We start from the raw sequence: 21,681 nt of genomic DNA on the forward strand, positions 1-21,681 counted from the left end.
GGAACAGCAGACACAGAAGTTTGAGAAAGGTCAAAAATACATCTGAAGAGACCCTTACTGACTTCTGCCTCTGAAAAGATGCTTTGCCCATGTGGAAGATGAGGATGTCCAGAAGTTGCTGGCTACTGTCAAATCCAGAACATCCAGGTCCAAGCAGTTTCCCCTCCCAAACGAAAAAAGGCTATGGTAGAACTTTATTGAGCAGCAAAGGATGCAACACAGCTGGCAACGGACAGCTCCAAAGGGCGGGGGGGAGGGGTGCATCAGATTACAGGCCCACTAATGCACAGCAGGTCAGCCTTCGCAAACTGATTTGCCAGCATGAGATACACTGCATGTGTCGTTTTGAGAAGCAGCATGCTGTCAGCAATGTATTGGAGGAAATGCATACTGTCATACAAGCGTGGCTGCTCTCCCACAGCTTTCATGGCCTCTGACAGAGGACAAAGCATGAAGCAGCAGCCCATGTCAGCTGTTTCGCATTCATATCCTGCTTCACACTCCCTCAACCAAGCAGCACCGGAGCTTCTCTGAGGGAAGTGAGCAAATGCTGATCTGGTAATTATATGGCCTCCATCACAATACTATTTGAGATCATCAATGATTAACGAATGAACAATCAACATTAATGAATTTATCCTATTACCCCTGTAATTTACATACAGAAAACTGAAGTGTAGAGAGACTATGTGACTGTGCCAAGATCACACATGAAATCTCACTGAGCCAGGAACTGAACCCTGATCTCTTAAGGCCCAGTCTAGTACCCTAACCACACAGCCACCTCCTTTCTCCTCCTCCTTTTTGCCTGCATACACTTCAGCTGGTCTTCCACTGCATGTAATGTTCTCCAAGAGATTCAGATGACGCTGACTCTCTTGCCATCAGAAGCAGGAGATGGTGACACAACCAAACTGCATGCTCCATATGTTGCATCAGCTCAATAAGCACTGTGCTGCCCTCTGAGCTATACAATGCATTGTGCTGCACAGCTTACAGACCCAGAAAGACAGTAATCTGTATTTCATTTGGTCAGACTGGCCTCTTGAAAGGACTATGTGGCATCTAGAGACCAAGGCTTAACTAGCATTAGCTGGGTCATTGGGCTGATATGCCTACTAACGAAAAGTTCTGAGGTCAAGTTATACAGCCAGTAAAATGACAACATAACTGCAGCACAGGCCAAAAACACATTGCGCAAACTCAGAGGTAACTACCACCTCAGGAACAAGAGCACATAGTGACATATGTGAACTGCAGATTTAAAAATACCTGGTTACCTTCCTCCTGTTGAGGCAAACACCCTACCAAAAGCAAAAATTAAAAACACGGACCAAGTACATTCAAGGGGACCCCATCCTAAACTCTTGCAGCAGCATCTCACTCAGACAAAAGGGCAGTAGCAGCTGCTCATATGGGAAGACCAGGCACTGTGGAGCAGCCTGAAGGATTTTGAGTTCATTAACATTTCCCCTGCAAGATTCAAATGAAGCCATCACTTCACAAACAGCAGATGGCTACAGGATACAGTTGTAGTGGCTGCTAACACAGACCCCTTATTATATTAGCAGCTCAAGAGAGATGCAGGGCAGGAACTCTTCCATGTAGCTGTCCCATTGCCTAGGCTGAACCCATTCCAGTGATTACTCCAAATAGCTTTTGGATACAGCAGGAACTATGGACACTGGCCATTAGACCTCCCTCTACAAAGGCTATGTTGAGGATTTCATCAAAATTATTAAATCCCTGCTTCTGTCTAATTATCAAAAGACTGACCGCATAACTACTAGTAGCAGCTGGGAAAAATAGCCTCAGACAAGCATAACACAGGGTGAATAGTAATATGTTCTCCCCGGCATGCCCCATGCAAGAAACTAAAACCTGCCAACTGCCTTATGAAGAAAGCACACTTTCTACCTGGGGACCATTACCAACCAGTTAAACGGATAGGAGATGCTAGATAGCACAAGCATTCCCTACATCCCCTCAGTCATCAACTAGTGCAGTGTTGCCAATGTAGTCATTTTCCATCTCCTGTAAATTCGAGCATCCCCACTAATTTCAATTCCTGGGGAAAACATTATGATATTACCCTCAATTCTTGAGGGAGTGGCCGTTGGTGTAGTAATCCTGACCCTGCTAAAACTGTGATACAGCAGCATAGAATACTGTCCTGGGGGGAGAGAGAGCCAATGAGAGAGCAGCTCAGCTGGGGAAGCGGCTCAGAATTAACCTGACGGGCGGCTGAGAGAGAAAACAGAGGAAGGAGAAGAATCTACATGCTGAGCTAGCAGAGAATAAAAGTAGGGAGTGAGAAGGAGGAAAGAAGGAAAACAGAAAAGTTTTCAGGTCAGGAGAAGAAGAAAAAAACAGACCTGGGCATGGAAGCAGAAACTTTTAAAGAAGGGAAGTAGAGGGAAATAAAATCTACCGATGCACAGGAGAGCATCAAGGGAGAAAAATGAAAAAATTTAAATGGTGAAAATGGGAATTGATCAAGAAGTTGTGTGAGATGAAAACAGATCCTGAAAACATTAAAATGGGAATGTCACCCACAAAGGACATGAACAGAGAGAATAACTGTTTGAACATCTATTGAAGGAACACAGTCCAAAGGTGCCTAATGGACAAGTAAGGGCACACTAGGTGAAGAAACCCAACTTGTAAATAAACATGGTGCAAAGAGGTACAATCACAGGAACACAATCTAAGGAGCACTCCAAGCCAAAAAGAAGAAAAGGACAGCAAGAGTGGAGCTGGACTTACAGCCAAGGAGAGGAAAAGTTGATTCTTCTCTGAAGTGACACAGGATATTGTTGAGTAATTGCTTTTGTTCTTGCATTTGTAATTTTGGTTGCTCTGGATTACAAATGGAAAGATTAATCTTTATTTTTTGCACACACTCTGCAAAAGGGTACATCTTCCAGAGCAGGACTGTGAGCAGAGAGCAGCCCTAAGGGTCTATTTATTGTGGACAGCAGCTGGTCCCTGCCAGTATTAAAGGGATCTTGAAATTACAGCCCTGCTGGCTGCTCTCCTTCTTGCCCTGCATTATATACAATGCTGAAGAGAACCATCATTCTCCCAAAAAGAAAAGGAGTACTTGTGGCACCTTAGAGACTAACAAATTTATTTGAACATAAGCTTTCATGAGCTACAGCTCACTTCATCGGATGCATAGCTCACGAAAGCTTATGCTCAAATAAATTTGTTAGTCTCTAAGGTGCCACAAGTACTCTTTTTTTTTGCGAATACAGACTAACACGGCTGCTACTCTGAAACCTATCATTCTCCCGAGTGCCTGGGCTCAACTTCCTCACACTAAAAGGGTGCTGATACCAAATGTCTCATTACCAGTAACTTTAGAGAAGTGAGTTTACACTAAGGGCTCACAGGTATTCTTGCCCTACACCTTTCTATCCCCTCCTATAACTCCTGATGTCATATGAACCTTCCGTTTGTTCTCTTTTCCCCCCTCCTTCCTCTTCTACAACTCAGTCTTCACTCTCCTCCACAATCTCCAAATGAAATTCTATAACGGTGGCTACCCTACTTTCACTGATAAGTATCTTATGTTCACAAGAAGAGAGGTGTGAACATGTTAAATCAAAATCCAGTTTCTTGTTTGCAAATGCTATTTGATAGCGCCACTCTGGAAGCAGCAGAAGATGGTGAAATTACTTCCCAACACTCACGCCTCCCCCGCCCCCTCAAAAGCCCTATACTTGATTATTAAACTGCTCCGCACATAGCAGTGGATGTTGCACAGCTCTGTCAGCTTTGGTAGAGTCCAGCTGACATGAAACTGATGAACAGGCACTTGTACTCAAGTTTCCAGTTATACAAGTTTCACTAAAATATGAGAGGTAGAACCAAGCACCACCAATCCATTCTTTTTGAGAGCCTTTATAAACAGAATCCCATGTATTCCACAATTCCACAAGAACTGAATTCACTTGCTGCCACAGAACTAAGCACCAGAATCTCAGCTTTCATTTTAAAAAAGCATTTCTAGTCCTTACTGTTGCGAAGATAATTTGAAAATATGACTCAAGGGTAACTAGAGGATTATATACACTTTTTTGCTTCTGTAGACTGAGTCCATTGCACATACCAGGTTCCCCTAGTGCCATCCCTCCCCAGGTGTTGTGTACCCCTCATTCCTCCTCCTCCACGGCAAGGGTTTCACATGCCTCCCACATTTTCCCCTTGCCACATACCAGGCACGTGTCCTTCATGTCACCCTCACACTATACCATCTCCCCCTTCTTCCTCCACGCCAGAGGTTCAGTGTGTTCTAACCCACCCCCCACATTCTCCCCATGCCAAGGTCCCCATTTCCCCCTTCTCTTCATGTCATGAGCACTGGGTGTGCCCCCATTCCCTCCTCTCTACCACCTCTTTCATTTCTTTGGTTTCTGTTTCTGAGGGAAGTCTTTAAGGATGTCCACATTTTTAGAAACTGTATTGGGAGAATCAGCACAGCTGAGATGGGTGAGTATATTATGTTGGAATGTTTTGATGACAGCCAGCAACTAGTTCTACAGACAATTACAGAAGTGATCAAAGCAGCTGGGTCTGCTAACCAGAAGCCAGAGGCTTCATGTGTCCCACATTTTCCGCTTTCCAAGTTTTTACCAAAATCAGAGTTCTGCCTACTGATGCTTAGAACAGTCCCTATGCAGTGGTGTTGTAGCCATGTTGGTCCTAGGATGTTAGAAAGACAAAGTGGGTAAGGTAATATCTTGTATTGGACCAACTTCTGTTGGGGAGAGAGACAAACTTTCGAGCTACACAGAGAACTTCTTCAGGTCTGGGAAACGTACTCTGAGTGTCACAGATAAACACAAGGTAGAACAGATAGCTTAGCATAAGTAGTTGGCACATATTCTAAGATTCCTTTCAAGGCAAAGAGGCCTGTTAACACCCATATAGTGATAGGGCAAAAAGGGTGGTTAGTGGGTTACACGTTGTTGTAATAAACCATAAACAGTCCCTGAAACTTTGGAATTGAACTGATAATGGCCTTCAAAATTTATCAGACTGAAAAATGCCATCAAATTGATTGTCAGACCTCACTTTGCTTGGCCAACCAAAGTACTGATACCCTTTTCAGAACGTACAGAGCATCAAACAACAGCTTTAAGAGATGAGAACATTCCCATTCATCTCAACCAGAGCCATGTAGACTCTGATTCCTTGGCCATGGCATATATTTATTTATTTGTTTGTCTTTTGAGATGCCACAAAATTCTGCATTTTTGCTTCACAGTTTCCCATTCTGCTGTAGCCAGGTGCTCATCAATGTATTTTCTGTCTCCCTGACTGCAGTGGCCTTTGGGTCTCTAGTGTTCCCCACAGGGGAAGTTAAGTGGATTACAGTGAGGACAGCATCCATGGCTACAGGCAGCAAGAATTTGGAGAGCCAGAGCTGAAGTCCAATGGGACAACCAGAAGCTGGGCTGCCTGGAAGGATAAGCTTCTGAAGCCAGGCCCCTCCACCCTCGGCATACACAGGGACAGAGGGGAGAGGTGCTTCTGAACCAGGCAGACTGCAGGAAATCGTAGGAGCCAAGGCTTGTGGAGTGGAGCCAGGCCACCTGGAGAGCACAACAAAAAATCCTATCCTTAAAAATATCAATGAACTTTACACCAAATAGTATTGTCAACTGTGAGCCATAGCAGTGCATGTGAAGGGGATAGGGATGCAGGATATTACACAGTAATAAAAAATATTAATGTTAAGGAATTTAGGATTGTGCCTAAAAATTTAGTCCAATTATTCCAGAGTCCTGATTTATAACTCCTTTAAAAAGAGCAGCTATCACTCCAACTACAACGAACATTCAGGAGGTTCCATCTGAACACAACAATATGGGACTCAAATATAAAAATTATAAACACTACGTTACTTTATTCTCTTCCCTCCCCCACCTACAAAGTGCCCCCCAAACTTCCTAGTGGAGACACAGAAAAGGGATCTCTCAAAGGAAGGAGGGGAGGATAGATGACCCTTTTGAGGCCCCAAGAGAGAATGACAAATGGGCCAGTGGAAAGAGGGAGTCAGTGAATGGACCAATGGCCCTTGACTCTCCCAGTGGATGGTGTGGGGGGGGGGGGAAGGGCAGGACTGATAGCAACCTGTCCAAGACACTGCTCCTCATGCTCACTCTCCCTCCTTTGCCATTACTGTAAGAACTTCCTCATGTGAACATGAACCATGTGATGCAATTACAAAAAAAGTGAATATTCTGAGGTGTTGTGATGCTTCTTGGGGGTACCCAGGGTAGGTGGTAGTGAGGTACCTCACAACTCTTGGTGTGAGGAAGGTTTGGGTCAGCTCCCCAACTCCAGCTGCCATGGCAACCAGCCCTGCCCTCTAGCAATCACAGGCCCGGCTGTCATTCTACAATGACACATCTGGGTTAGGAAATTGCATGTAAGGCCATGAATGTAGGGCTGGGGCAGGGGGTTGGGGAGCAGGAGGGAGTGCGGTGTACAGGAAGGGGCTCAGGGCAAGGGGTTGGGGCGGAGGAAGTGTGGGAGGAAGCTTAGGGCAGGGGTGCAGAGAAAGGGACAGAGTGTGGGAGGGGGCTCAGGGCAGGGAGTTGAGGTTCAGGAGGGGTGCGGCAGGGGGCTCAGGGCAGGGGGTTGGGATGCGGGATCCAGCCCGGCACCACTTACCTGGAGCAGCTCTGGGGTGGCAGTGGTGCACAGCGGGGCCAAGGCAGGCTCCTTACCTGCCCTGGCCCCATGCCGCTCCCGGAAGCGGCTGGCACCATATCCCTGCGGCCCCTGGGGGAGGGTGGGGGGCAGAGGGCTCCGCACACTGCCTTCACCTGCAAGTACCTCCCCCAAAGCTCCCATTGGCCGTGGTAGAGACTGACAGCTCACGGCCCCCCTGAGGGGTCCAGACCCCCAGTTTGAGAACCCCTGGACTAGATGATCATGTTGGTCTCTTCTGACCTTAAAGTCTATGAGGCAAACTGACAGCATACATTTCTCACTCAGACTTACAGACTGGCTGTAAAGCGCTGCTAGGATATTGGGTGAGGTAGATACGAGGTTATTTTATTAATGAAATCTATGCTCTATAATGCATGTTATGATTTTATTTTACACTAGGGCTGTCGATTAATTGCAGTAAACTCACACAATTAACTCAAAAAAATTAATCGAGATCTAAGTTTCCTGTAAGCTGCGCAACAGGCTATCAAGGGCCACACAGGCAGGGAGAGGTGCCCCTCCCCCAGCCCCACTCTGCACCACCAGAGCTCCTGCAGCCAGGATAACAGCCAGGAAGAGGCACCTCTCCCCCCGGCCCCACTGGAGACGCCCTCCCCAGCCCAGCTCCACCAGAGCTGCCACAGCTTTGGAGAGGCACCCTTCGCCTGGCCCAGCCGAGCCAGAGCTGCCGCAGCCAGGGAGAAACAGCCAGAAAGAGGCACCTCTCCCCCAACCCCGCTGGAGCTGCCATGGCCGGTGCGCCCCTTCCCCTCCCCCAGCCCAGACCAACTCTGCTGGAGCTGCCACAACCTGGGAGAGGAGCTCCTCCACCGGCCGAGCCAGAGCTGCTGCGGCCATTGAGAAGCACCTCTCCCCTGGCCCGGACCCAAGCTGCTGTGGCGAGAGAAGCTCTGTCCCAGCCTTGAGTCCCCTCCCGCACCCCGAACCCCTCATCCCTGGCCCCACCCCAGAGCCCGCATCCCCATCCAGAGCCCACATCCCCTGCACCCCAACCCTCTGCCCCAGTCCTGAGACCCCTCCCACATTCCAAATCCCTCGGCCCCACACCCACCACACATCACCTCCATATTGGTGCACATTACAAAATTCATTCCCCACATGCACATAAAAAATTAGAGGGAAGACTGATCACAATTTTAAAAATTAATCGCAGTTTTAATCACCCTGTTAAACACAACACCAATTTAAATTTATTCAATATTTTGGAAGTTTTTCTATGTTTTCAAATATATTGATTTAAATTACAATACAGAATACAATGTGTACAGTACTCACTTTATATTATTTTATTAAAAATATTTTCACTGTAAAGATGATAAACAAAAGAAACTATTTTTCAATTCACCTCATACAAGTACCATAGTGCAATCTCTTTATCATGAAAGTGCAATTTAGAAAGGTAGACTTTTTTTGTTACATAACTGCACTCAAACACAAAACAATGTAAAACTTTAGAGCCTACAAGTCCACTCAGTCCTACTTCTTGTTCTGCCAATCACTGAGAAACAAGTTTGTTTACATTTACAGGAGATAATGCTGCCAACTTCTTTTTTTACAGTATCACCAGAAACTGAGAATAGGCATTTGCATGGCACTTCTATAGCCGGCACAGCAAAGTATTTACGTGCCAGATATGCTAAACGTTCATATGTTTTGGCCACCATTCCAGAGAACATGCTTCCATGCTGATAACGCTCGTTAAAAAAAATGCATTAATTAAATTTGTGACTGAACTCCTTGTGGGAAAATTGTATGTCTCCTGCTCTGTTTTACATCCGCATTCTGCCATGTATGGTAATATCAGTCTTGGATTATGACCCAGCATGTTGTTTGTTTTAAGAATACTTTCACTGCAGATTTGACAAAATGCAAAGAAGATACCAATGTAAGATTTCTAAAGATAGCTACAGCACTCGACCCAAGATTTAAGAATCTGAAGTGCCTTCCAAAATCTGATTGGAACAGCATGCTTTCAGAAGTCTTAAAAGAGCAACACTCCAATGCAGAAACTACAGAACCTAAACCACCAAAAAAGAAAATCAACCTTCTGCTCATGGCATCTGACTCAGATGATGAAAATGAACATGCGTTGGTCTGCACTGCTTTGAATCGTTATCGAGCAGAACCTGTCATCAGCATAGACACATGTCCTCTGGAATGGTGGTTGAAGCATGAAGGGACATATGAATCTTTAGCGCATCTCGCACATAAATATCTTGCAAAGTCGGCTACAAGAGTGCTATGTGAACGTCTGTTCTCACTTTCAGGTGACATTGTAAACAAGAAGCAGGCAGCATTATCTCCTGCAAATGTAAACAAACCTGATTGGCTGAACAAGAAGTAGGACTGAATGGACTTGTAGGCGCCAAAGTTTTGCATGGTTTTATTTTTGAATGCATTTATGTATTTTTGTACATAATTCTACATTTTTAAGTTCAACTTTCATGATAAAGAGACTGCACTACAGTACTTGTATTAAGTGAATTGAAAAATTCTTTTTTTTACAGTACAAATATTTATAATAAATATAAGTGAGCACTGTACACTTTGTATTCAGTGTTGTTATTGAAATCAATATATTTGAAAATGTGGAAACATCCAAAAATATTTATATAATAGCATTTTGTTATTGTTTATTTGCACAGTTAATTGCAGTTAAACCTTCTAATTGCTTGACAGCCCTATTTTACACATAACCTTTTGAATATTTCTATTCACTATTACTCGAATCTCTATGCTTTGTTAAATAAACATACCCTTGATTTCACTATAAACCAGGGTGGATTTGATTTAATTCACTAGTGAGGAAGACTCAATTTAATCATGGATTTCTACATAAAAGTGCATTCTTGTTGGCGGTTATAACCTTAATACATATTCTTCACAACTCAGAAATAGATATGTAAGTTTCATTTTTAGAAAGTACGCACTATACATTTTTAAAGTGATTTATTTTGAAAACTTTTCAGATTAGTTTTACAGCTATACCAGAAAATGAATGATTGTTTGGTTATTTCATTAACCAAAGATAACTGAAGCAGATATTTATGAAGTCATTGGGAGGTGAACTATCTCCAATTCAACAGGTTAATCATTAATATTTGGAGAATTTTCTTGCCACGATGTATTAGGAGGAGAACATCACCAGACAGACATTTAAACTGTTTTATTTAACTAAAACAACAAACTTAGGTGTTCTGGATTTTTTTCTTCAACAGCAAACCTATGATATTTTAACAAAACAAGCATATGAATTTTTGAATTTAGTTAAACATTGAAGTTTTTTTAAATCAGGTTTGTTTTTGTTAAAATTCTTTTTAACTAAAATAGTTAAATGAATTTAAAAAAAATTATATTGACTGTCAGTCAGGTCATCATGAGAAACTTAAAAGATTGGCTTCTGCAGCTAACTCAATTGTCTTCATCTTCATGTTCCTGTTTGTTCATAATCTGGAAAAGAAAAACAAGCTTTCCTGCTTTTTCAGGTGCCAAACGATTTCTCAATTTGGAATGAATTAGTCCAAAGGAAGAAAATATTCTTTCTACACTGACAGAAGCAGCTACTGCTGATAAAAGTGAGATTATCACTTCAACAGTCTCTGAATCCAAGTGCTTAAGTGCCTTCCACCAGTTCGATAGTGTGACTTTCTTTAAAACGTAAGCAAACATATTTCTTGAATGGTTCTTATTCCCAAACTGGGTCTCTTTTACGGCCTGCTGCCATTATAGGTTTCCCCTTCTAGTGAGAGAATGGAATGATAGATCTCAAATCAATCAAGGCTACACTCTGAAAGACCTCAAGGCTTCTGGAATATGCTGCACAAACAGTTTCACTTTTGTTTCTACTGCTTGTCCCTCCCTTCTCACATTTATCTCCAGACTTCTTCTCCTTGTCCAGATCTACTCCATCCCCAACAATCTTCTATTCACTGAACTTTTTGAAATTTTGCACCTTTAGAGAGAGGTAAGGGACTGACTCTGTGTACACAAATTTGCAGAATGACAATAGGGTTGAGGTCTGTTATTTCTCAACTCTATATATTATTTATTTATTTTAAAATATTTTTGCTGTTAACAAGCATGTTATCTCTGGAGAGACAAATCCACAGTTTGAGAACTGCAAAACTAAGCATCTCTGATGGTATCTTCTAGACTGAGCATTGAGTCCCATTGGGTAGATAAAAAGATTAGCCTAAATAATCTATACAGAAGCCCCTGGAACTCCATAAGATTAGGTCCCTAACCGATGAACTATTGGAACTCATTTACAAAACTTTTCTTAAACATTACATGAATATATTGTCTCATACTATAGAATTAGAATTTATAATCCCTAGTCCATGATGAGATATCTTTAAGATATAATGTATCTTGACATTGATTTTTATCCACCCTGCTATAAACAGATCTAAGTGTTGTGAGTTAAGTGGAGCAGTAATCTAAGATAAAACTGGTAAACTGGGGAGTATTGCTTCTTTGGAAGTAGTGAATCAGTAAATACTGCAAGTGTCCAGCGGACCAGGGGTTAGACACTCCAGGGAGATGCACCCATTGCTGGTGGAGTTGGGGAGATGATCCCCGGCAAGCTAAGACAAGGCTTCCTAACGCTAATTGTAGGTGGTAGCGAGGTGCCTCACAACTGTGGGTACTCCCGGGAAGGGTCACAAGTCCCCAGAATGACATTAGCCTTTTTTTGTAATTACATCACTTTGTTGGCACATGTTCACTTTGTGATTCACTATAACCCCTTGATCCTTTTCTGCAGTAGTACTGTCTCCCCAATTATTACCCATTTAGTAGCTGTGCGTTTGATATTTTCTTCCTAATGCTTTGTCTACACTATGACAGGTTTCAGAGTAACAGCCGTGTTAGTCTGTATTCACAAAAAGAAAAGGAGTACTTGTGGCACCTTAGAGACTAACCAATTTATCTGAGCATGAGCTTTCGTGAGCTACAGCTCACTTCATCGGATACATCCGATGAAGTGAGCTGTAGCTCACGAAAGCTCATGCTCAGATAAATTGGTTAGTCTCTAAGGTGCCTCAAGTACTCCTTTTCTTTTTGTCTACACTAGCACTTCTATCGGCAAAACTTTTGTCAGTCAAGGGTTTTACACCCGACTGACATAAAAGTTTCACTGACAGAAGCGTCAGTGTGGACAATGCTATGTCAGCAAGAGACACTCTTCCGCCGACATAGTTACCGCCACTTGTTAGGGGTGGTGTAATTATACCAGCGGGAGAGCTCTCTCCTGCTGGCACTGAGCAGCTACACAGTGGTGCAGCTGTGCTGCTGTAAGGTCTGTAATGTAGACATAGCTCAAGTGTACTACTTTGTACTTTTATGTACTGAATTTTATCTTGTTGATTTTAGACTAGTTCTCCAATTTGTCAGGGTAAAATACTTGCAACCCCTACCACCTTGGCATCATCTGCAAATTTTATAAGCATACTCTCCACTCCATTATCTGAATAATTCATGAAAATATTGAATAGTATCGAACCCAGGACAGACCCCTGCAGGACCCATTAGATACATCCTCCCAGTCTGACAGCGAACCAACGATTTCCTGCTTGCTTTTCAGATCTTGTGATAGACTTTATGCCCATGGCTACAACTGGGGAATTTTTAGAGCTCTCCCACTGCCATGCTATCAGTATTGTAACCTCTGCTCTGGAAGGACAAAAGGAGAGTCATCTAAGCAAGGGCTCCCAACATTGTTGACATGATCCACTAATGAAAAGCTAGAAACCAGCCTTCACCATCCTCCAGTACGGGGCAGAAACCATACCATCCACATATTACCCTCCATTTATGGTCCCCAATTTTGAAAATTATTTTGGGCTGAATACCCCACTCTATCCCATTCACTGCCCCAATAGTGCCCAGAGATGATGCTCTCCTGATAAGAGACCAGATCATCTTTTTCCACAGCCCAGATTATGTCCACACTGACCCTTCGTCCAATTTTTCTTTTAAAGACAGCAAGCTCTCTAAGGTAGAGACTGTCTCTTCATACATGTCTGTACAGTACCTGGCAAAACGAAGCCCTGACCTTGATCAGGGCCTTGGGGCACTACCATAACAAATTATAAAAACCTTAACTACAGACATTTCTGCTCCACCAAAAAGAATAATAGTCTGACTTGACTATACAGGCATCAGATCCCAATACAAACTCACAAGACCAGACAGAGATCCCCTTGTACTGTTGACAGAATAAAAGTTTAATGCATGTTTGTTTCATGAAACAATTAGCAATGTCCTCCCAATAGTAAGGGAGGCAGTATAAAGATTGGTTTGGAATTCTGAGAGAAATTTCAGAACGAGATTTTTCATACTATAACCTACTTTCCTCACTTTCAAATGTCTGTTATACTACCGCATTCCAATAAGGTTCTAAATAAATATTATATGCAAAAAAAAAACTACATTAAAAGAAAGTAACAGTTGCAGTTAGTTACTCAAGAGCCAAAAAATGTAGAATTTTTTGGTGAACACAAGTTTAACTCTCCCCCCAGTGCATATGCATCATGTGTTAAGTTTATTCCTAGGGGCTCGGGCTACAAAGTTAGACTCACATTCTTCCCCATATTCATAGAGGATATGTCACTATTGACAATAAGTTTGTACAAAGATCCAGTGTCGAAGTATGCATTAAACTATTTATAAAATTACTGCTGTATCCAGGATTGTTCAGGAGAGAAAATACCGGACTCTTTCAGTCCCAGTCCTTTCCGCCCATCATTTGGGCATCTGAGAGTACAGTTACCTGATGGACACAGTGCAATTGTGTACACAAGTTATTAAAGCAATTGCAAATCTAAATCATGTGAACTCATGGGTACTGACAGTAGACAGTGAATTCATGGGTACAGTGCATCTACAGGCCATTGTAATGCTGTGTTAATCTGAAACTTAGGTTACATTCAAAAATCTATTTTCATACCCATAAAAACCAGAATGAAACTTAGTTTCTGCAGTGTTAACCTATTACAGAAGCTGATCAAGCAGACTGGAAGTCTGGTACCCCAGGTCTATGATTGCGTGCCATTCCAAAAACAATACACAAGTTTTCATATAACCTAAAATACAAGCTTTACACCTGTATTAGCAATTATTATAAATATACATGTTAGACTGCAGAAACACCCATATTTATAGTATCATACAATAGGCATTAAATCTTATGCATGCACATTCCAATTGGCCTGGCAACAGACACTGTGAGCCAGTAGGGCCACAATTCAACCTTACTGCAAGCCCTCATCCCCACTAATACACCCTAATGTTTTCTTCACTCAACCCTGACAGTCCCATAAGGAACCTTAAAAATTATCTGTGCTGTCCCAGGTCCAACACCTCCAGGGCTATGAACCCCCGGAACTGAAACATCCCAGCTCCACAGCAATTTACCACATAGCACCCTGGCTAGGAACCCCACACAGTGGGAACCCCTTTTAGCCCACTGCAAACCCTGTAATCAGCCCACCTCAACCAAAAGCCGCTGAAATCCCCCATGGCCAGCTGCCTACCCAAAAATGGCACCTTCCTAGCCAGGACCCTGCACTACCAAACTCCCTGAAGCTGGGAACCCCTTGGCAAGACCCCTCAATTCCCACCCTGTTCTGCAAACCAGGATCCTGCAGGCTGCCCTCATGACCTGAATCCCTCCCCCCCAACCCAAAGACTGCAGTCTCCCCAGCAAAATGTCACAGGCAGGAAACTCCTATTAACAAACTGACCCAACCCCAGCCATACTTCCTCACACACCACAACCACACCTCAAACAAGAGCACCTGCCTCTCCATGGCAAATCCCCAGCAAAGCCCCCCACGAGCCCTCCCCAAGGCCCATGATGATTAACCTCCCGCCACCCCACTATGACCCCCTCCTCCAATGAGACCTATGGGGCAACCCCACCCCACACATAGAGACCCCCCACCCTGAGAACCTTTATAAACAACCACACATATCCCCAACTGAGAACCCACATAAGCGATGCCTCCTAGTGCCCTCTCCCGCCCCTGCCAGGAGCACTCCCACTGTTAAAGCCCCTAGCCCCCAGAGAGCCCATATGCCTGCCACCCAGCTGGAGCCAGCATGCCCCCCCCCCCCAGAGCTCCCACCCGGGAGCCCACATGTTCTACCCCCCACACCTCCAGCGCACCCCTCCCACACACACACATTTCCAGTACCCACTGGACATCCGACTCCACACACACACACCCCTCCAGCGGCCCCCCCCGCATGTCCGAACCCCCCTAAACACACAACCCCCCGCATGTCCGACCCCCCCTACTCTCACACAGCTCCAGCGCCCCCCAGCATGTCCGACCCCCCCAAACACACGCACAGCTCCAGCGTCCCCGCCGCATGTTCCGACCCCCCCAAACACACGCACAGCTCCAGCGTCCCCGCCGCATGTTCCGACCCCCCCAAACACACGCACAGCTCCAGCGCCCCCCCCCCGCGCATGTTCGACCTACCCCAGCGCCGGGAGCCCACATGCCCCGCCCGCCCCAGCGCCCATCCGCCGTGAACCCAGCCCGCCCCCCGGAGCCCCCCAGCGCCCCGCCCGCGCTCCGCGTGCCCCGCCGCCAGGCCTGGCCTGCGCGGGAAGCCGGAGCGGAATGGTGCCGTTCGCCGCCGCCTGCCCGGGGGGCGGGGTAGTTGGAGGCTCTCGCGGCTCCCGCTGTCGCCAACACCGCAGCAAACCGGGCGCCCCCTCACCTCAGACACCAACGGAACCGCCGCCCCAGGCCCGCAGCAGCGCCGAGAGGAAACCGGAACTTCCGGGGCAGCGCCCCCTGGCTGCACCATGGGACACAGAGTCCGGGCGCGCCGCCGCACCACCACTCCCAGCATGCACTGCACAGCCGCCCGCCGCGGCCGCTATGCGAGAGGCGGGTGGCGGACTACAGTTCCCAGGTGCCTTGCAGTTCATGCACGGACTCCGGCTTCTCCGATGGGGAGTCACCCTGCAACTTAGCGTAGAGCATGGGGCCAGGCGGGGCAGGCACCGAGCCGGGCAGCGCTTCCCTTTGCAGCCAGGCAGTTCAGATTAGCCCGCAGCACGCACAGCATTCACGCAGGCCTATGCAGCGCCCCCCCTGCCCCCCCGAGGCAGCACGCGGGCAGGCCACCCGCTCTGGTGGCACTAGCCCTAAAGCCCCAGCTCCTAGAGGCATGTGATTCCACGCGACTCCCTGCCAACATTAAAAGACAGGGAGATTCTAGCCCTGATGGTTGCAACGAGGCAAATAAAGAAACAAAAATTATGATTTCAAGTCAATCTCAATATTTTGGGGGCTACCTCTCGATTTTTTAAAGTTCAAGGTTGGCAAATACCGCAAGAGACATAATTGTGAAACACAGCCACAAATCAATGTGAAGGCAATTGCCAATGAGACACATGACTAGAGGGGGAAAAGGGATGGCAAGAATGTAAGTTACTTCCCTAATAACATCATCAGCATGGCTACAGAAATGAGTGATTGACAAAGAGAAACATAACAGAGAAGACAACTGGCAGAGCTGAGAACCATAGGCACTGATCTCAGTGGAGCTGCAGATTTGGGCTTTGATGGAGCTAAAGCAATGTCTGGGTGCTACACTCGACTCGTTTGCAGCGAGTAAGCACTTGCATGATACATCCACTGAGTAAGTCGCTGTCTAAAGCTGGCAGTTATTAAATCACTGGTAACTCAACCAGAAGAATGATCTGTCTAGAGCATCGAGACAGAGTGATTCTGATTACAGCAAGCAAAGGCCTCTGTTCTCTACTGATACGCAATGGTTCCACAGGCATGATGCTGTCATTACCTTCCACTAACATCACCTATGTTTTGACCTTCTGGAGGATATAAAAGGTTCCAGCTAGTGGCCTTGCCCATTTCATCTCATCCCAGCTCTTGCTTCGGGATTTGCTAATCTTAAGAACAGCCCCATGCTTGGCTGGCGAATGAGACCCCTTCGTATAGTAAATGGGGGTGCAATGAGGAGCACCCATGCCTCAGTTATTGTAATAATAATATCTAGCTCTTACGTACTGCTTTTCATCAGTAGATCTCAAAATGCTTTAAAAACGAGGTATTATCCCCATTTTACAGAAGGGGAAGCTGAGTCACAGAGAAGCAAAATGACCTCCCCACAGTCACAAGCAGGTCTGGTCTCCTGAGGTCCCATCCAGGGATTTATTGATTAGGTCACATTGCCTCCCTGCTGCCACTATAGAAGTTGGAAAGTGTATAGGCAGGTGTCCCTCAAATACTTTCTTTGTTCAGCACTGGGTTTGGAGGATGTGCAGTGAATGAAGTACAGGGCCACATATAAGGATTAGGATAACAATAAATATTGAACTGTTGCTTCCTTCGCTGAGCATTGTCCATACTGCGAATTAAATGAGGCAAATATCCAGTGGAAAAAATAGCTTGTGACAATGCATTTAAACACTGTGATCATGCAGTTATGCAGATGCACAAGGAGGCAGAGTTAAGATTCTGCAAAGCACATTAATTTAATAATTTCCTGGCTTTTGAGTGCTTCACTGTTCAGCCTTAATGTTATTTTAATCTCATTTTCTGTATGGAACTTCCTAGTCTTATTAAAAAGAAATTGAAATTCTTGTTACAAAAGAACGGCCATATGATATGGAAAGGCATGTGTGGACAGATCAGGGATCCTGCCTCAGTTATTGCATATGCAGTGTATTGTAGAGCATTCTACTGAGGTCTAGCACACAGCACAATATTTTCTTCTGCCCTTCAGTTAATGTTGTCAAAGAAATTAAGGGAAATAAGAAAAGTTTTGTCAAGTGTATTAGCAGGGGAAAGAAATATTAATTAATATTAAGATAAGTTCATGGAGGATAGATAAATTCATGGAGGATAGGTCCATCAATGACTATTAGCCAGCATGGGCAGGGATGGTGTCCCTAGCCCCTGTTCATCAGAAGCTAGGAATGGGAGATAGGGGATGGATCACTTGATGATTACCTGTTTTGTTCATTCCCTCTGGGACACCAGGCATCGGAAGACAGGATGCTGGGCTAGATGGACCTTTGGTCTGATACAGTATGCCCTGTGACGGGTTGGATCACAGAAACCCCCTTCGGGCTGTCAACTGATGTGCCAAGACTACTTCTGCTCCTGCTTTCCTGCCCTGTCAGCTTAGGACTCCAGCACCCTGTCTTGCTGAGCCAGATACACCAGTGTGCTCCAACACAAATCCAGGGTCCAAACCATGCGCCTCAAAGCTGCAGACTTAACTGAAAGCAATTAAAGAAGTGTTCCAGCCTTTAACACTCAGATGTCCAATTCCCAATGGGCTCCAAACCTTAAATAAAGCTGTGTTACCCTGTATAAAGCTTAAACAGGGTAAACTCATAAATTGTTCACCCCCTATATCACTGACAGAGACACACAGACACACAGCTGTTTGCTCCCCCCAGGTACTAATACATACTCTGGGTTAATTAATAAGTAAAAAGTGATTTTATTAATTACAGAAAGTAGGATTTAAGTGGTTCCAAGTAGTAACAGACAGAACAAAGTGAATTACCAAGTAAAATAAAATAAAACACGCAAGTCTAAGTCTAGTACAGTAATAAAACTGAATACAGATAAAATTCTCACCCAGTAAGCTTCCTTTTACAGTCTAGTCTCCTTCTAGTCTGGATCCAGCAATCACTCACACCCCCTGTAGTTACTGTCCTTTGTTCCAGTTTCTTTCAGGTATCCTTGGGGTTAGAGAGGCTCTCTCTTTAGCCAGCTGAAGACAAAATGGAGGGGTCTCCCACGGGCTTAAATAGACTTTCTCTTGTGTGCAGACCCCCTCCTCTCTCCTATGCAAAGTCCAGCTCCAAGATGGAGTTTTGGAGTCACCTGTGCAAGTCATAGAATCATAGAATATCAGGGTTGGAAGGGACCTCAGGAGGTCATCTAGTCCAACCCCTGCTCAAAAGCAGGACCCATCCCCAATTAAATCATCCCAGCCAGGGCTTTGTCAAGCCTGACCTTACCATTACCCACATAGTATCTTGAATGTCCGCAGGAAGACTTCTTATGTGGACTAGAGCCTTCCAACATCCATTGTTCATTAAAGGCTTCTTGATTGGGCACTTAACTTTGCAAATTCCTTTCTAAAGAAGCTGACCAAGTGCCTTACTAAGGTTATTTAAAATCAGACAAGTATACAGCCAATATTCATAACTTTGAATACAAAAATGATACATGCATACAAATAGGAGGAACAGATTCAGTAGATCATAACCTTTACAGAGATATGTTACATGGTATGTGTAGCATAAAACATATTCTAGTTATGTCATATATACATTCATAAGCATATTTCCATAAAGCCTTATGGGGGGGCACCGTCACATGCCCATTCTTATGTTAATCAGAAAGTTGATCTATTTAATAAATGAGGGTGTGTGAAATTAATGAGGGTTCAAAAATGGTTGTAATCCTAACAAGAAAACAAAGAAAGGCTGGGATAATTGACCAAGTCAAGCAAGACCCCTCACAGAGTTACCACCTGGCTGGTATTTGACCAGCCTGGCCTGTTTTTTTATGGATTTGCCAGTTGCCAGAAAAACAATTTAATCTGCTGCGGTTTTTTACATGGGTCTAAATGTTTGCATTATTATCACAATACACTGGGATAGCTAATGTTAAAAGGTTCTGTGTCCCGCTAAAAATGCTGCAGTTTTCCCACTTCCTCGATTTAAGCAATACCAGATCAAAACTCTTGAAAATATAGCAGCTGCCTGCCCACCAACACGCAAGCACACCTCACAGGTGTGAGAGAGGGTTTGAGTCACATATGTGAGACATTATCAATCTTATCATAGAATCAGAGAATCATAGAATATCAGGGTTGGAAGGGACCTCAGGAGGTCATCTAGTCCAATCCCCTGCTCAAAGCAGGACCAATCCCCAACTAAATCATCCCCGCCAGGGCTTTGTCAAGCCTGACCTTAAAAATATCTAAGGAAGGAGATTCCACCACCTCCCTAAGTAACTCATTCCAGAGTTACACCACCCTCCTAGTGAAAAAGTTTTTCCTAATATCCAACCTAAACCTCCCCCACTGCAACTTGAGACCATTACTCCTTGTTCTGTCATCAGCTACCACTGAGAACAGTCTAGATCCATCCTCTTTGGAACCTCCTTTCAGGTAGTTGAAAGCAGCTATCAAATCCCCCCTCATTCTTCTCTTCTGCAGACTAAACAATCCCAGTTCCCTCAGCCTCTCCTCATAAGTCATGTGTTCCAGTCCCCTAATCATTTTTGTTGCCCTCCGCTGGACGTTTTCCAATTTTTCCAAATCCTTCTTGTAGTGTGGGGCCCAAAACTGGACACAGTACTCTAGATGAGTCCTCACCAGTGTCAAATAGAGGGGAATGATCACGTCCCTTGATCTGCTGGCAATGCCCCTACTTATACATCCCAAAATGCCATTGGTCTTCTTGGCAACAAGGGCACACTGTTGACTCATATCCAGCTTCTCGTCCACTGTAACCCTTAGGTCCTTTTCTGCAGAACTGCTGCCGAGCCATTTGGTCCCTAGTCTGTAGCGGTGCATGGGATAATTCCGTCCTAAGTGCAGGACTCTGCACTTGTCCTTGTTGAACCTCATCAGATTTCTTTTGGCCCAATCCTCTAATTTGTCTAGGTCCCTCTGTAGCCTATCCCTACCCTCCAGCGTATCTACCACTCCTCCCAGTTTAGTGTCATCTGCAAACTTGCTGAGGGTGCAATCCACACCATTTTCCAGATCATTTATGAAGATATTGAACAAAACCGGCCCCGGGACCGACCCTTGGGGCACTCCACTTGATACCGGCTGCCAACTAGACATGGAGCCATTGATCACTACCCGTTGAGCCCGACAATCTAGCCAACTTTCTATCCACCTTATAGTCCATTCATCCAGCCCATACTTCTTTAACTTGCTGGCAAGAATACTGTGGGAGACCGTGTCAAAAGCTTTGCTAAAGTCAAGGAACAACACGTCCACCGCTTTCCCCTCATCCACACAGCCAGTTATCTCATCATAGAAGGCAATTAGATTAGTCAGGCATGACTTGCTCTTGGTGAATCCATGCTGACTGTTCCTGATCACTTTCCTCTCCGCTAAGTGCTTCAGAATTGATTCCTTGAGGACCTGCTCCATGATTTTACCAGGGACTGAGGTGAGGCTGACTGGCCTGTAGTTCCCAGGATCCTCCTTCTTCCCTGTTTTAAAGCTGGGCACTACATTAGCCTTTTTCCGGTCGTCCAGGACTTCCTCCGATCGCCATGAGTTTTCAAAGATAATGGCCAATGGCTCTGCAATCACATCCGCCAACACCTTTAGCACTCTTGGATGTAGCGCATCCGGCCCCATGGACTTGTGCTCGTCCAGCTTTTCTAAATAGTCCCGAACCACTTCTTTCTCCACAGAGAGCTGGTCACCTCCTCCCCATGCTGTGCTGCCCAGTGCAGTAGTCTGGGAGCTGACCTTGTTCATGAAGACAGAGGCAAAAAAAGCAATGAGTACATTAGCTTTTCCCACATCCTCTGTCACTAGGTTGCCTCCCTCATTCAGTAATGGGCCCATACTTTCTCTGACTTTCTTCTTGTTGCTAACATACCTGAAGAAACCCTTCTTGTTACTCTTAACATCTCTTGCTAGTTGCAACTGCAAGTGTGATTTGGCCTTCCTGATTTCACTCCTGCATGTATGAGCAATATTTTTATACTCATCCCTGGTCATTTGTCCAATCTTCCACTTCTTGTAAGCTTTTTTTTTGTGTTCAAGATCAGCAAGGATTTCACTATTAAGCCAAGCTGGTCGCCTGCCATATTTACTATTCTTTCTACACATCGGGATGGTTTGTCCCTGTAACCTCAATAAAGATTCTTTAAAATACAGCCAGATAAAATC

The 21,681-nt window shown here is 44.9% G+C and overlaps 1 protein-coding gene across 1 annotated transcript in view; it reads right to left on the reverse strand.

Moving 5' to 3' along the window:
- RBM6 (RNA binding motif protein 6) overlaps positions 1 to 15,581 on the reverse strand; it is a 150,067-nt gene extending 134,486 nt beyond the window's left edge. The window contains exon 1 of the mRNA XM_084632910.1: positions 15,481 to 15,581. The gene's annotated coding sequence lies outside the window, so the exon portion shown is untranslated. The remainder of the gene's footprint in view (positions 1 to 15,480) is intronic.
- Between the last annotated feature and the right edge of the window lie 6,100 nt (positions 15,582 to 21,681).

The sequence above is a fragment of the Lepidochelys olivacea genome (genome assembly GCF_965140295.1).
Source record: "Lepidochelys olivacea isolate rLepOli2 genome assembly, chromosome: 7".
Classification (NCBI taxonomy): domain Eukaryota; kingdom Metazoa; phylum Chordata; order Testudines; family Cheloniidae; genus Lepidochelys; species Lepidochelys olivacea.